Here is a 13353-nt window from a genome sequence, read left to right as displayed (position 1 = left end):
ATTTCGAAACTTTCTTATAAGTTTGGCTGATATGAAAAAAGCCTATGATAGAGCGTGAGTGGAGAAAAGTGTGAAGGGAAAAGAGAAATACAGAAGTGTTCATACGGGGTAATAGTGGCTGATACGTGTTTAGAGGCCATTTGTGCGGGGCGTCACGCCGAGGACTGAGCGTGTACTTCCTAATTCTCGCAAAAACCCTGGGAGCCAGCTATTATCATTTTACTGACTGGGAAAATGAGACTTCAAGAGATCAAAGAACTTGACAAATGTAGTGTAGTTTATAAATCGTAAAGTCGAGGTTTAAATCCATTCCAAAGACTCCATTTGAAATCATGCTCCACACTGATTCCAGCTTTGTAAACATTTTTTAAATGTTTATATGTCCCCACTCAGAAAAAGACTAAGAAGGAACACATCAAAATATGAACAGAGGTTGCCTCTGGGTGTTGGGATTATGGGAAATTTTCTTCTTTATAACTTTCTATATTTATTTAATTTTTCTATAATGGGCACATGTTGTTTTCATACAAAGTTTTGAGTTTTATTTTAAAAACATGTTTCACACATATACCTACAGATAAGTTTGACTTACTGATATAGAAGCAAAAATATAATTTTTTAAAAAAGCAATTTGAGTCAAACGTGATATTTAATAGATCATGACTAAGGTTTGTTCCATCATGGAAGAGGAATTCAACATTAAAAAAAATATTACTGCAATTTGTCACATCAGTAAGTCACAGGAGAAATGTACTTGCTCACTGTCCTGATAATTATTTTAAAGACATTCAACAGAATTCAACAATATTCCTGTAAAAGTTTCTTGTAACCTAAGGAAAAGGGAAACTTTCCAAATATCTATCAAAAGCCAGCGGCCAAATTCAATATAAGTCAGACATGCCTGCTAACACTGATGTTATTTGACTTTGTTTTAGAAATTTTATCCAGTGTATTTAACAAGAAAAGTAGTATAAGGAAAAGGCAGAACAAGTGATATATTTGTCTTCCTGGGAAATCTAAGAGAAGTAACTAAAAAGAAACTTAAATATACAAAACCAATAGCTTTCTTTCTCCAATAATAACATCAGCAAACCAATTTTCCAAAAATAACATATGAATTTGCATTCATTGCCAATAAAAAGTTATTTTTAACCTGTCAAAATTATTTTTAAATTATATTAGAAAAGTGAGTAGGGAAGATAATGAAGGAAGTCTTGAAAAGAACAAATTAAACTGTATTATTAAACTAGAGTCATTAATATGCATGGTTCTCCACAGAACACAGAAATTGTCCAGAAATTATATGTGGGAATTAATATGTGATAAGGTAGCCATTTCAAATGAATGAGAAAGATGGTTTTTTTAAAAAGACTTTTATTATATAATATTTGATTTGTCAATTCAATAAACATTTTCCTTTATTCTTGAGATAGTCTACACTTTTTCTCCAGAAAGTTTAAGTTTTTGCCTTTGATGTGTAAGTCTTCAATCAGTTTGGACTGGATAGTTGAAAGTGATGTGAAGGTCAGGATATAGTTTCGTGTTTTTTCATGTGGAAAGCCGTTGTCTCAGCGTGCTATGCTGAATGGCTCAGCGTTCCCCTGAGGATCTCTGTGTCTCTTCTGGAATGTTCCATTTTCCATGTGTGTGCGGGTCTCTCTGGGTCCCTCTATTCCATTTCCCTGGTCTATCTGTATATTCCTTTGCTAACTCCACCTTTAATTACAATATTCTTCATGAGCGTTGGTATCTCAGGGGGTCTCCTCGCAATCATACTCTTTTTGTTCAGGATGTCTTCTCTGTTCTTGGGCCTTGGCTCGTTCATGAAATTCTACAAACAGCTGGTACCGTTTCTCAAAAGCATCCGTGGGAAGAGTGATTGAAAGTGTATCCAATTTTTGAATGATTTGGGAAGAACGTACATCTTTAAAATGAGTCTTCCTTATCATGATCAATGTGTATTTCTCCTTTGCTTTAGGTATTTCTTTAATATCTTTTCATAAAGTTGATATCTTCTTGCAAGCTGGGACAATTTTGTTAGCTGTATCTCTAGACTATTGTATTTTGAGTTGATGCTGGAAATGAGTTATTTTTTTTACAAATGGCATCTTTCCAAATGGCCAAAGGATATGAATAGACCACACACAGAAGGAAAAACCCATTTAACCAGTAAACACCCCAAAAGTAATCATGGAAAAACAAATTGAAACAACAAGATTACATTTACCACCCATTCAGTTAGTAAAACTGATTCTGATTAATGCCAGGTTTGGTGAGAAAATGTGGCAAATGGGAACTCCCAGGTATTGCTGGTGGGCGTATGAATTGGGGCTTTGGGGACCATTTGGGGAATCCATATTAGAACTGAAGGAGCTCAGCCACTCCCCAGTAGGTCCACAAAGCAAATTCAAGCTACGGTGTTCAGAGACATTCTTATGTGTGCTTGTCACGGTGCAGTCTGTCATTATGAAAAAATGGAGACGACAGCTTCTTAGTAAAAATTTAGTAAGTGGGTAAATGAAGTTTATTCAGTTAATGGAATACAATCAAACAAAAAATAGAAGGATGAGGGATCTCAGCAGGAAAATAAACTCTCAGAAACACAATTTCAAGTAGGAAAAACGTTGCAAAAAGGTTACATGCATTATGAAGCCATTTTTGAAAACATACAAAGCAAGATAATATATTGCTTTTGACTGCCTATACTTATGCCATAAATGTACAAAATCATACCTGGTAATAACACTCACTAACATCAATGGTTACTTTTGAAGGCAAAGAAAGGAGAAAATAATCCTCAAGCTTTGGTTATGTCTATGTGACGTTAAAAGAGAGAGAGGAGGAAGAAAAGAGATCTGGGGTAAATATGACAAAATACTAGTATCTGTTTGCTGTCAATGTTATTATACCAGTTTCTGTGCTTTTCATACATATAAAATATTCATAATTAATAGTGAAAAATTTTAAACTCATTGTATATTTCTATAACCTTACAGTGGGGAAGTTGTTTCTACGTGTGAACATGAAAGGCAAAGATTGGTAAGAAAGATTAGTAAATTGACTAGGTAAAGAAGTTTTTGTGCATAATGAATACAATAACCAAAATTAAAAGGCAAAAGATAAATCGAGAAAAAAACATTTACAGTATTTATGACAAATCCATGTATACATTAAGTATATTTATCATATAAAGAGGTCCTAGATACTAATAAGATAATAATAAACACCTCAGTGTAAAAACAAGCAGAGGACGTGCACAACCAGATCATTCCAGTGGAAACACAAGTTGTTGATAAATACATGAGAAATATTAATAGAAAATAAAATTAAAACCATGTTGTTTATCACTTTTAATTTAGCAGATTGACCAAGATTTCTTTAAAACTTGACAAAAGCCATTGACAAAGGACCAGGGAAATGGGCTTTCCTTACCACTGTGAGAACGCAAATCAGTGTTCCCTTTAGAGAAATCAAGTTGGCATCAGAAAACAAGATCCTTAAAAATGTGCATCTTCTTCAACTTAGTAATTCCACTTCTGAAAATACAGCTTTAAAAATATTGGACCAAGCCAGAGACGGGTAAGATTCCTCAAGGGAGGAACAACCTAAGACAGGCACAGTCGCAGGGGGGCCATCAGGTGAGAAATTGGGGATCAACAGAGGTGAGGCTTAGAACCTCACCCCCCCTGTTCTGAGAGAAATCTTCTGCATCCGTGGATGTTTTGTTGCCCTTGTCTAGCTTGGATTAATACTTAGTCTATAGGCACAGACCTACAGCACTAAATTATGTTTTCTACCTTTATCTTGCATCTACCTACCACTTCACCATTTTCTTTAAAAAAATTAAAAAATTTAAAAAATAAATTAAAAAAATAAGGGAGAAATGTGGGATTCACATATAAATCAAGTATAAAAATCAAATGAATAATCAAAAAAAATATTGGACTAACAACTAATTATATATTTTAAAGTATATTTATTCAAGATTGTTTATAATAGCCCAAATGCTGAAAATAACTTGTTTGACCAATAGTGGTTGAAAAATTTAATATTAAGTCTTTACAATGGCATGCAGTTAACATTTGTCCCCAAATTATGTTTATTTATTTATATAGTCTGCACTGTACTTTAACTGAAATAACCACATATAATACTGTGTAAAGAGTTTGGCCCCCATTTTTTAAAAAGTTTATGTGCATATTTTAAGTTTATGAAAACTCTAAATAGTTATTATCAAAGTGTTCACAATGGTTCTCATATGTAGTAGGATTGTGAGTATTTTTTCTTTTTTCTTTGTGTAGATCTGAATCTTTGGATTTTCAATGCATGTGTATTACTTGCTTAACAAAAAATTAGGTTAAAAAGTAAAAAAATACTTAAAAAAATAAATTAGCTTAGTTCGTATAAAAAGATTCACAACCTTTATTAGAGAAAATGCAGGGAAAGACATACTCATACACAACTGTGCAAAATGTCCGAAGGACAGTTTGGCAAGATATATCAGAAGACTTAAACTTATTAGACTCTTGGGTCTAACAGTTACACTTTTAGGATTTTTACACTCAACAAAGATTACATAAAGTACATGAGCAAAGGACATCTTTGCAGCTTTATTTCTGATACTAAAACAATGGGAAGAGTTTGGGTGCTTAGTAAAGGCATGGGTGGAGCGAGTGCAATACAGCCTCCCAGTACGACGCTCTGCAGCCGTGCCGGCGATGTTACGGGCAGAGCGGGTAATGGCAGGAACAGATGGCCGTGATACACTCTTTTAAAAGCAGGTCACAAAACAGGATGTAGATAATGATCCCAGCTTTGCTTTTTAAAAAAAATGGCAATGGAAAATTACATACCAGAATGTTAACACTGGTTATCTCTGGATGATGGTGTTGTAGGTAATTTTTTATCTTCCTTTCTACCTTCTGAATTTCCTGTAACAAAAGCAAGTTGCTTGTGTAAAGAGGAAAGTATATTTAATGTGATTCATAAGAGCCTGAGTCCTCCAAGCATGGCCTGAACATACAAGGACGGAATTCTGTCACCCCGTTCATCATTTATAATGGTGCTCAGGGGTACCCGTCCCCATATTTCTCTAGGTAATTGCCTATTTTCTTTTCTTTAACTTTATATTTTTAAATGGTGTTTAAGGGTCTCAACATATTTAAGCATGTTGCTCTGTGTTTAATCCAAAATGCACAGAGGGTGTAATGCTCAAATACAAAGTCCTCCAATCCCTTCACCTGTGAATTTTATTCCCCAAAAGCAGCCCTGCTGCCAGGTTCATTATACCAACAGCTTCCAGGCATTTTCTTTTTATTTGCAAATATATTTACACACTTCCTTTTTTTTCTTTGACAAACTAATTTATTATCTACACATTCATTTACTGAGTTAGATTTTATTATGTAAGTCACCTATGAACATTGTTTTCTGAAATGCAACAGACCCAGAAGGTCTAAACAAAAAATAAATGTTTCCCTCCTGTGCCACCACCTTAGAAATAAGCAATGATAATAGTTTTTGTTTTTAAATCTCTTTTTTATTACCTTTACAACTTTAAAGAATACTAACACTTTTATTTTAAATTTATCTCTGGGATAATTATATTGATTTCCACCATGACAGATGCACAATACACTTCTTTACCTTTCTTGCATCTGTACCCTCCCCTCTCAATCTAAGTTTTTGTCAGTTTCTTTTCTCTTCTAGTGATTGGCTTTATTATTTAAGGTCAGCTTTAGACAGTGTCTTTTGACCCCCCTACACACACACACACACTCTCTCTCTCTCTCTCTCTCTCTCTCTCTCTCTCTCTCTCTCTCTCCCTTCAACTTTACATCATACTTTTTATTTTATTTTATTTTTTTACACATTAAGGCTTCTAACATTTATATCATGTTCTGTACCTATGTTATCTTTACTGGGCTTTATCAATAGACGAATACTCAAAATTTTTAAAACTGAAAAGCAGGCATTACAATAATTTGATTATGTATTTTTTCTGTATAATCAAGCAGTATAATTGGATGCACAGAGAAGGACATGTTAATAACATGTTATTAAAATCTGTCTTCATAGCTCCCTTTTTCAGTGCTGAGTAATATTCCACTGTCTGGATGTACCACCATGTTTATCCATTCACTGACTGCAGGACATCTTGTCTGCTTTCCAGTTTGGGCAATTATGAATAAAGCTGCTATAAACATGCATGTGCAGGTTTTTGTGTAGATATAAATTTTCAACTCAAAGAGTGTGATGGCTGGGTCATATGGTGAGAGTATGTTTACCTTTATAAGAAGCTACCAAACTGTCTCCCAAAGTGGTTGTACCATTCTCATTCCCACTAGCAACAAATGAGCATTCCTGTGACTCCACATCCTCACTGGCATTTGATGCTGTCAGTGTTATGGATTTCAGCCATTCTGATAGGTGCACAGTGGTCCTTCACTGTTGTTTTAATTTGCATTTTCCTAACAACATATGATACTGAGAATCTTTTCATATGCTTTTTGCCATCTTTTATGGTTAAGGTGTCTATTTAGATATTTTGCCCATTTTTAAATTGAATTGTTTTCTTACTTACTTACATTTTTAAAGTTCTTTGCATACTATGAGTATCAGTTCTTTATCAAATATGTTTTGCAAGAATTTTCTCCCAGAATGTGTCTTGTCATTTCATTTTCTGAAGAGCCTCATTCACAGAGCAGAAACAGTTCAGTTTAATGAAGTCCACCTTATCATTTTTTTCTTTCATGAATTGTGCAATTGGCATTGTCTCTGAAAATTCAGAACCCCCAAGAACTTTTTTACGTGAATCATCTTCAGGGTGGGAAAGGGGGTCACCTCTGGCTTTGCTAGCAATAACTGACTTTTAGTTTACTCTTCTGAAGGAGCAGCAACTCAGCACAGAATTCACTTTAAATGGGGCTGAAAGAGTGTTCCTCTTCTATGTAAAAAAATAATTGTGTTCTCTTTTTGACTTTTTAACTGTTTGGCTCACTTCCTGTTAGTTCAGATAAAAGTGATAATTTCCTACTTGCTGTCAAGGAGAACAGAGTCTCCTTTGTTCTTATCACTGTGGCGTGTCCAGTGTCCACCCCACAACTGGACATTGTTAAGTTCCTTCTGAGTTTAATGGAAAGACTTTTTGTTACTCAGACTTCAGAAGCCAAGGAAACGATTCACCTGGTTGACTAAAAAAATATGGTGACTCCCATTTCCAAGTCTCAGATTTTGTGCTTAAAGAAAACTTCCGTGGTTGATCCAAAAAATTGTATTTCATCCCAAATTAAATTGGGGAAAATGTACGTCAGTTTCTACTTATTCAGAAAATACAAAATAGGAAGAAGGTTGATCTGAAAGGACCCCTTTCCCTTCTTTGTGAAGATGGGAATAAAACCATTAATTTGAACCAAAAAAAAAAGAAAGTCATCACCAAACCCAAGGTCAATTAGATCTTCTCTTATATTATCTTCTAGAAGTTTTCTAGTTTCAAGTTTTACATTTAGGTCTATGCTCCATTTTTAGTTAATTTTTGTGAAAGGTGTAAGGTCTGTGTATAGATTTATTATTATTTTTTGGCATGTGGATGTCCAGTTACTCAGGCCCTGTTTGTTGAAGAAACTGTCCTTTCTCCACTGAATGCTCCCTTGTCAAAGATCAGTTAACTATATTTGTGAGGGTCTATTTCTGGGCTTTCTGTTGTGTTGTATTGATCTATTTGTCTATTTTTTCACCAATACCACAGTGTCTTGATTAGCTAGCTTTATATTTATATAGTCTCAAATATATATTATATTTATATAGTCTCAAAGTCGAGTAGTGTCAGTCCTCTGACTGACTTTGTTCTTCTCCTTCAATTGTGTATAGACTATTCTGGGTTTTTGGCCTCTCTAAATAAACTTCAGAATTAGTTTCTCAGTGTCCACAAAATACCTTGTGGGGAGTTTGACTGGGATTGCATGGAATCTGTAGATCAAGTTGGAAAGAATTGGCATCTTCATTATATTGAGTCTTCTTATCAGTGGACATGCAACATTTCTCCATTTATTTCAGACTTCTTTGATTTCTTTCATCAGACTTTTGTAGTTTTCCTTATATAAATCTTGCACATTTTACGTTCAATTTATACCTGATTATTTCATTTGTTTGGTGCTAAGGTAAATGACATTGTGTTTTAAATTTCAAATTTCAACTACTTGGTAAATAAGAAAGCAGCTAACTTTGGTATATTAACCTTTATGCTTCAAACGTGCTAAAATCACTTATTTGTTACAGGAGGGATTTTTTGGTGGATTCTCTGAGATTTTCTACATAAATAGTCATGTCATCTGTGAACAAAGTCCTATTTCTCCTCCCCAATGTGAATATATTTTATTTCCTTTTCTATTTTATTGCATTAGCTAAGACTTCCAGCATGAAATTGAATAGGAGTGGTGAGAGTGGACATTCGTACTTGTCCCTGATGCTGTTATATATTAGTCTTTTTATGCTACTTTCTAGGATGTTTCTTGATTATGTTCCAGATCACTAACTTGAATGTCAGCCATATCCATCCTTTTATTTTTCAATCACGTTTTTAATTACAACTCCTTTTTTTCTGATTATCTCTTTTTCTTATCAACCTATTCCTTTTAAATTTATATAACATCCTGTAGAATCTCTCTGAGGATACTAATTAGAGGTTTTCCTGGGAGTTATTTTCTGTACTCTATCTCTGCTTCCTCTTGAATTATTCTATTTGTTCATTTACAATCCTCTCTTTAATATTGTTCATTTTCATTGGATTCTTCTGACACTTGGTCGACTGTATTTATGGATAAAGGACTACATTGTTCTGTACTGATAATTGATATATTTCCCCTGAAGTTATGCAAGACTATTTCCCAACAGGCCCCTTCCCTGAATAGGGCAGACCTTGCAATTTGGTAAGGTATGTGGGCTCTTAGGTAAGAAGGTAAGGTAAGAAATAGGTAAGGAGGTAACATGATTGGCTTTTTTAAGAAGTGAGACAAGGTATGTGATGCTAATTGTAGACTTTTCCAGACAAAAATTGCTACTTTTATGAAGCACAAACTGAATGCCAGCCACTTACATATACCATCTTTATTCCTTATAATAATTATGCAAGGGAAACATACTATTTTCATTATGCAGATGAGGTAACAGAGACTTGGAGTAAATAAACCACATCATCCTTATCGGACATCTCTGAAGCAGCACCACCAGGATTCAGCACATTTCTGTGAGCTCCCAAAGTCAGGAGGTGATCCTCCAGCACACCTCATGGACGCTGGTCCTGGGTCCAGTCTCTGCTATGGTGCCTTGCTCTTCGATTTTTTGAGCCTAAATTGCAAGCTTTTAAACTCTTATTTTAATCCAACTTGTTAGTTTCAGGCAATCATTCCTGAGGGTTTTAAAAAAATTCTGGCTCTATTTTTCCCACTCATTTTATATCTTCTGAAATTCCAATGAGCAAGATTTTTATGGCTGCCTGCAAATTGCTGCTGACATATTATCTAGGAAAAGCTGAAGCTAGAACCCTAAAGCATGCCACTGTAGCTCTTCCTCTGTGTGAGATTAATTTATTATTTAGCTAAATAATAAGGTGGCTCACTCAAACAAGTTTGTCTCCCCCTGGGCTAACAACATCGGTCCAGAATGAGAATAACAACAGTAATTATAAATCAGTAAATAACTTGAAAATCTCCAAGACCCTCATTCTGTTCTAAAATCCTTCCATAATCCACTTTTACTTAATTATCACTTATTCATAATTTTCTAATCAGTTTCAAGTTCTTCACAGATGTCATCACGAGGGTTGTATTTTCATTATCTCACATACTTTGAAACAGTAGGATTAGCCGGACTTCAGAGCCAGAGAGAATTGGCTTTTAAATATCAGCCTGTGATACGCTGTAAGGTCTTCAGCAAGATGTTAAACCTCACTGCGCCTCAGTCTCTCCCTCTGTGAAGTGGGAAGGAATATGTATACTGTCAGCCTAGATGTGCTGTATGTAAAGTGCCTAGCGCGGCGCCTCTCCTTGAGTAGGAAACAGTAAGTACTAAGCACCCCACTAGGAATTGTTGGTATTCATGTTTTCATGTGATAGACAAATCCTACACAAAGAGATTTGTAGGTTAACTTTAAATCTGTGTGTCTCTAGCTGGACATCCACGTCTCTAAATCCACTCAATAATTACAATTAACCTAAACTTGTCAGGGACCTAAGTCCTGTTTTTCTTTTTGTTTTCTCTCTTTACCCTTTTCTGACTTGATGTTTGACAGCATCCAGTAGAGACCAGCTTTTTCAGTCCGAACGTTCCCCACCCCTCAGACCTGGCAGAGGTGCTTCTCTGCACAAACCTCCCTTCTGGTCAAAAATTCCAGCCCTGGGTTGTGCTTAATAAACACGGGAGAGGTGACTGCAAAGGCCTGAGCAATGGCTGGTGCTTTGTTAAAGAAATTCAAGTCGTGAACAGTGTGCCTGGGAAGATACCTGGGGGCCTCAGCGGAAGGGAGTAAGGCTTTGCAGGCAGAGGCTTGCTAAGCCCTGTGCCCTGGCTCAGGGGCTTCCCGCTGCCCCAGTCTCTAGCCTGTGGGATGGGGATGTGGGTTCTGTCTAGGTCCCCAGGGCCTTCTGAGGCTCCTGAGATGGAGTGGGTGAGAGCGTTTTGTGAACTGGCACGTGCCATGTTGTTAGAGAAAGGGAAGGTATTTCCCCCACATCAAAAAACTGTGCAGAGATACATTCATATCTAAGAACTGTGTGTATCTAGGACAGGAAAAATTCATCTCATGTAAAGACAAGAGGAGTGATGAGAATTATTTAGGAAAGACTCATATGAAGAAATACCCAGGGTCTGAAGGTCTGCAAGTCTGTGTTCTCATCCTTTTCACAATACTCGAGAAGTGCACCAAATGACAGAAAGGGTCTTTGTGAAGTGGGCTGGGTGGGCCTGTCTGGTTCAGCATCATCAGGGCACTTGTTAGAGACGCAGATCCCGGCACCAACCCCCGCACTCCCTGCCCCACACTCCCTCCCCCATCAGGGCTCCTGGGGCCCCTGCTGCAGGCACCTGCAGACTCCCAGCTGCTTATAATGCAAACCGAGGGAGGGTCGAAAGCCACTGTCCCAAAGAAGCACAAACAGACTCCGTTTGGAAGTAGTGAATTCATGATTTAATTTTTTGTTTAATTTTTTAAAATGAAAACAAAGCAAAACAAATTTAGAAATGAAAAAAAATACATTGCTGTCAACAGTCCTAGCATTACAAACTACAACAGCAGTTGTATTTAAGCTTTGGCTTATCAGTGGCAGGTTTGAAATGATCAGTATTGTGGGATTTTTGGGATTATCACAACATTTAAATATCAGCATGGTACTATTTCTCCACGTAATTGCCTAACAAATTTCAAGCCTCTCTGTGTCTGCAGAATCAAATGCAGGTGACTCATAAGCAAGTGTCTGCCTTTTGGTTACAACTACACCAGAAGGCCGTCTTGCTCAGCACCTTCAAACTTTTCACCACCTGAAGTTCTTTTGTATCAACTTGACCATCCTGGGGAGTGAATTTCCACTGTGGAAGTATTTCCACTTTACAGAATTGACATAGCCACATGTGTGTCCTCCTCACTGTGCCCAACCCGGCAGTGCCCACTTTGACCAAAGGCACATGCAAATCACAAGCCCCCACTGCTGGCCCGCCCCACGGCAGGGACATGCCCAGCGGCCCTTGTGCGCTCAGCCAGGAGTTACAGCTCCCCGACAGGTCCTCTGCTGGTACTAGGCAAATATTCTGCTAGTATTTAAAAGTATCGCACAAGGCATTAGCTGTAGTTTCTTGAATAATTCTGCAACGCAGCTAATGGAAAAACTTTTCTGAACAAGTTTCCTGTCTCCCTGCATTTGGCAAAAAGCACAATTTCTCTGTATCCTATAGTAACCAACTCTAGTGCACAGCATTTTCTCTGGTGTGTTCTCTTTTTCATCCTTTACTCTCTCAAATCCAATGAATAAATGTGGGAGGAATGATGGAATTAGAGCCTCAGTATTTAGTAACCCCTAGTGGAACCCTCAGTTGAAAAGTTGATGAGGAGCTTCCTGATGTAGGTATCAGGCCAGCGTCACTGGAACATGGATCTATCTTAGCATCACTAAAGTGGTACAGCCGGACAGGGTGAGCCTCTTCATAGCAGGTGACATGGAGCACACGTCACCCGTGTAGGAGTATCTACCAGAAAGGCACGAGTCCCAATCCAGCAGAACCTGGAGAGTTAACTCTATGTGCAAAAACAGGGAGATGGAGGAGTAGGTCATGAGCCATCACATGGAAGCAAAGTCCAGATCGCAGACATCCTAGAGGACCACCACCCTGGTTTTTACAGAACGATGGCACCAAACAGAGCGAATGGGGGTAGGGCAACTCCAGCCAACGAGATCTAAGAGACACGACAGTCATAGGTGACGAAGGAAGCTTGTTTAGGTCCTGAATTGGACGAACCAACAAGTAGAAGCATTTAGAGACAACTGTGGACATTTGACTATGGTTTGGATGTAGGATGATATTGCGGACTTATTGCTAGTTTTGTTAGGTGTGATGATGACATTGTGATTGTGTCAGAAAATGTGTCCATGTTTTAGATATTCCTGCAAAGTATGCAGAGGTGACAGGACAATGTTTCAAGCCATTTGCTTCATTTCATTCCCAAGTTTCAATCCTCTGGGTATGAACTGATTAGTCTTAAAACACTTAGAATGCTTCAGTCAGGAAAATAATTTTTGAAGATAACTCTTGAGTCTGGGTGATGAGTATGTAGGTGCTCATTATACTCTCCGTTTCTTATATTTTGAAAATTTTCATTGAAAATTGTTTCAACCTGAGAAATTACACCTGACCTACCCTTGAAGATATAGCTAGTGTCTTCTCCCAGGTGGAAGTGGTTTCTTCTTGCTGGATGTAGTTCTGCCTGTCTTGAATTGCTGTCTCGCGTGTATCTCACCCCGAGGGCGACTCCTTCCTTGTCTCATCTCTGCGTCTGCTATTCCTGGCACAATGCATGGCTGCCAATGACTGAAATGAACCTAATAATGTAGGGTTCTAATAGCCAACAGTGCGACTCTAGCATGTTCCCACGTGGAGGGAACGATATGGGTGCAAGGGGAGGTCACCTCATTCAAGATGAGTTATGCTGAAGTTGAGATTCAGAAAATGAGTCTCAAATTCTTCGGCCTCTTCTTTAATTCAGTGTCATGGCCCTTCCGCACCTAGGAAATACTGGAGCACTAGCGGGTTCCTGGGGGGCAGGCCTTGGGTGCCTGGATGCTGGCAAACACACCACGAGGGAAGAGG

At 37.5% G+C, this 13353-nt stretch overlaps 1 protein-coding gene across 3 annotated transcripts in view; it reads left to right on the top strand.

Moving 5' to 3' along the window:
* Positions 1–13353, top strand: part of BLK (BLK proto-oncogene, Src family tyrosine kinase) — a 61755-nt gene that overhangs the window by 23487 nt on the left and 24915 nt on the right. The gene's annotated exons all lie outside the window — the stretch shown is intronic.

The sequence above is a fragment of the Manis pentadactyla genome, chromosome 1 (assembly GCF_030020395.1).
Source record: "Manis pentadactyla isolate mManPen7 chromosome 1, mManPen7.hap1, whole genome shotgun sequence".
Classification (NCBI taxonomy): domain Eukaryota; kingdom Metazoa; phylum Chordata; class Mammalia; order Pholidota; family Manidae; genus Manis; species Manis pentadactyla.
The sequence above is the reverse complement of the archived record's forward strand: the minus strand, read 5'-3'. Positions and strand labels throughout refer to the sequence as shown.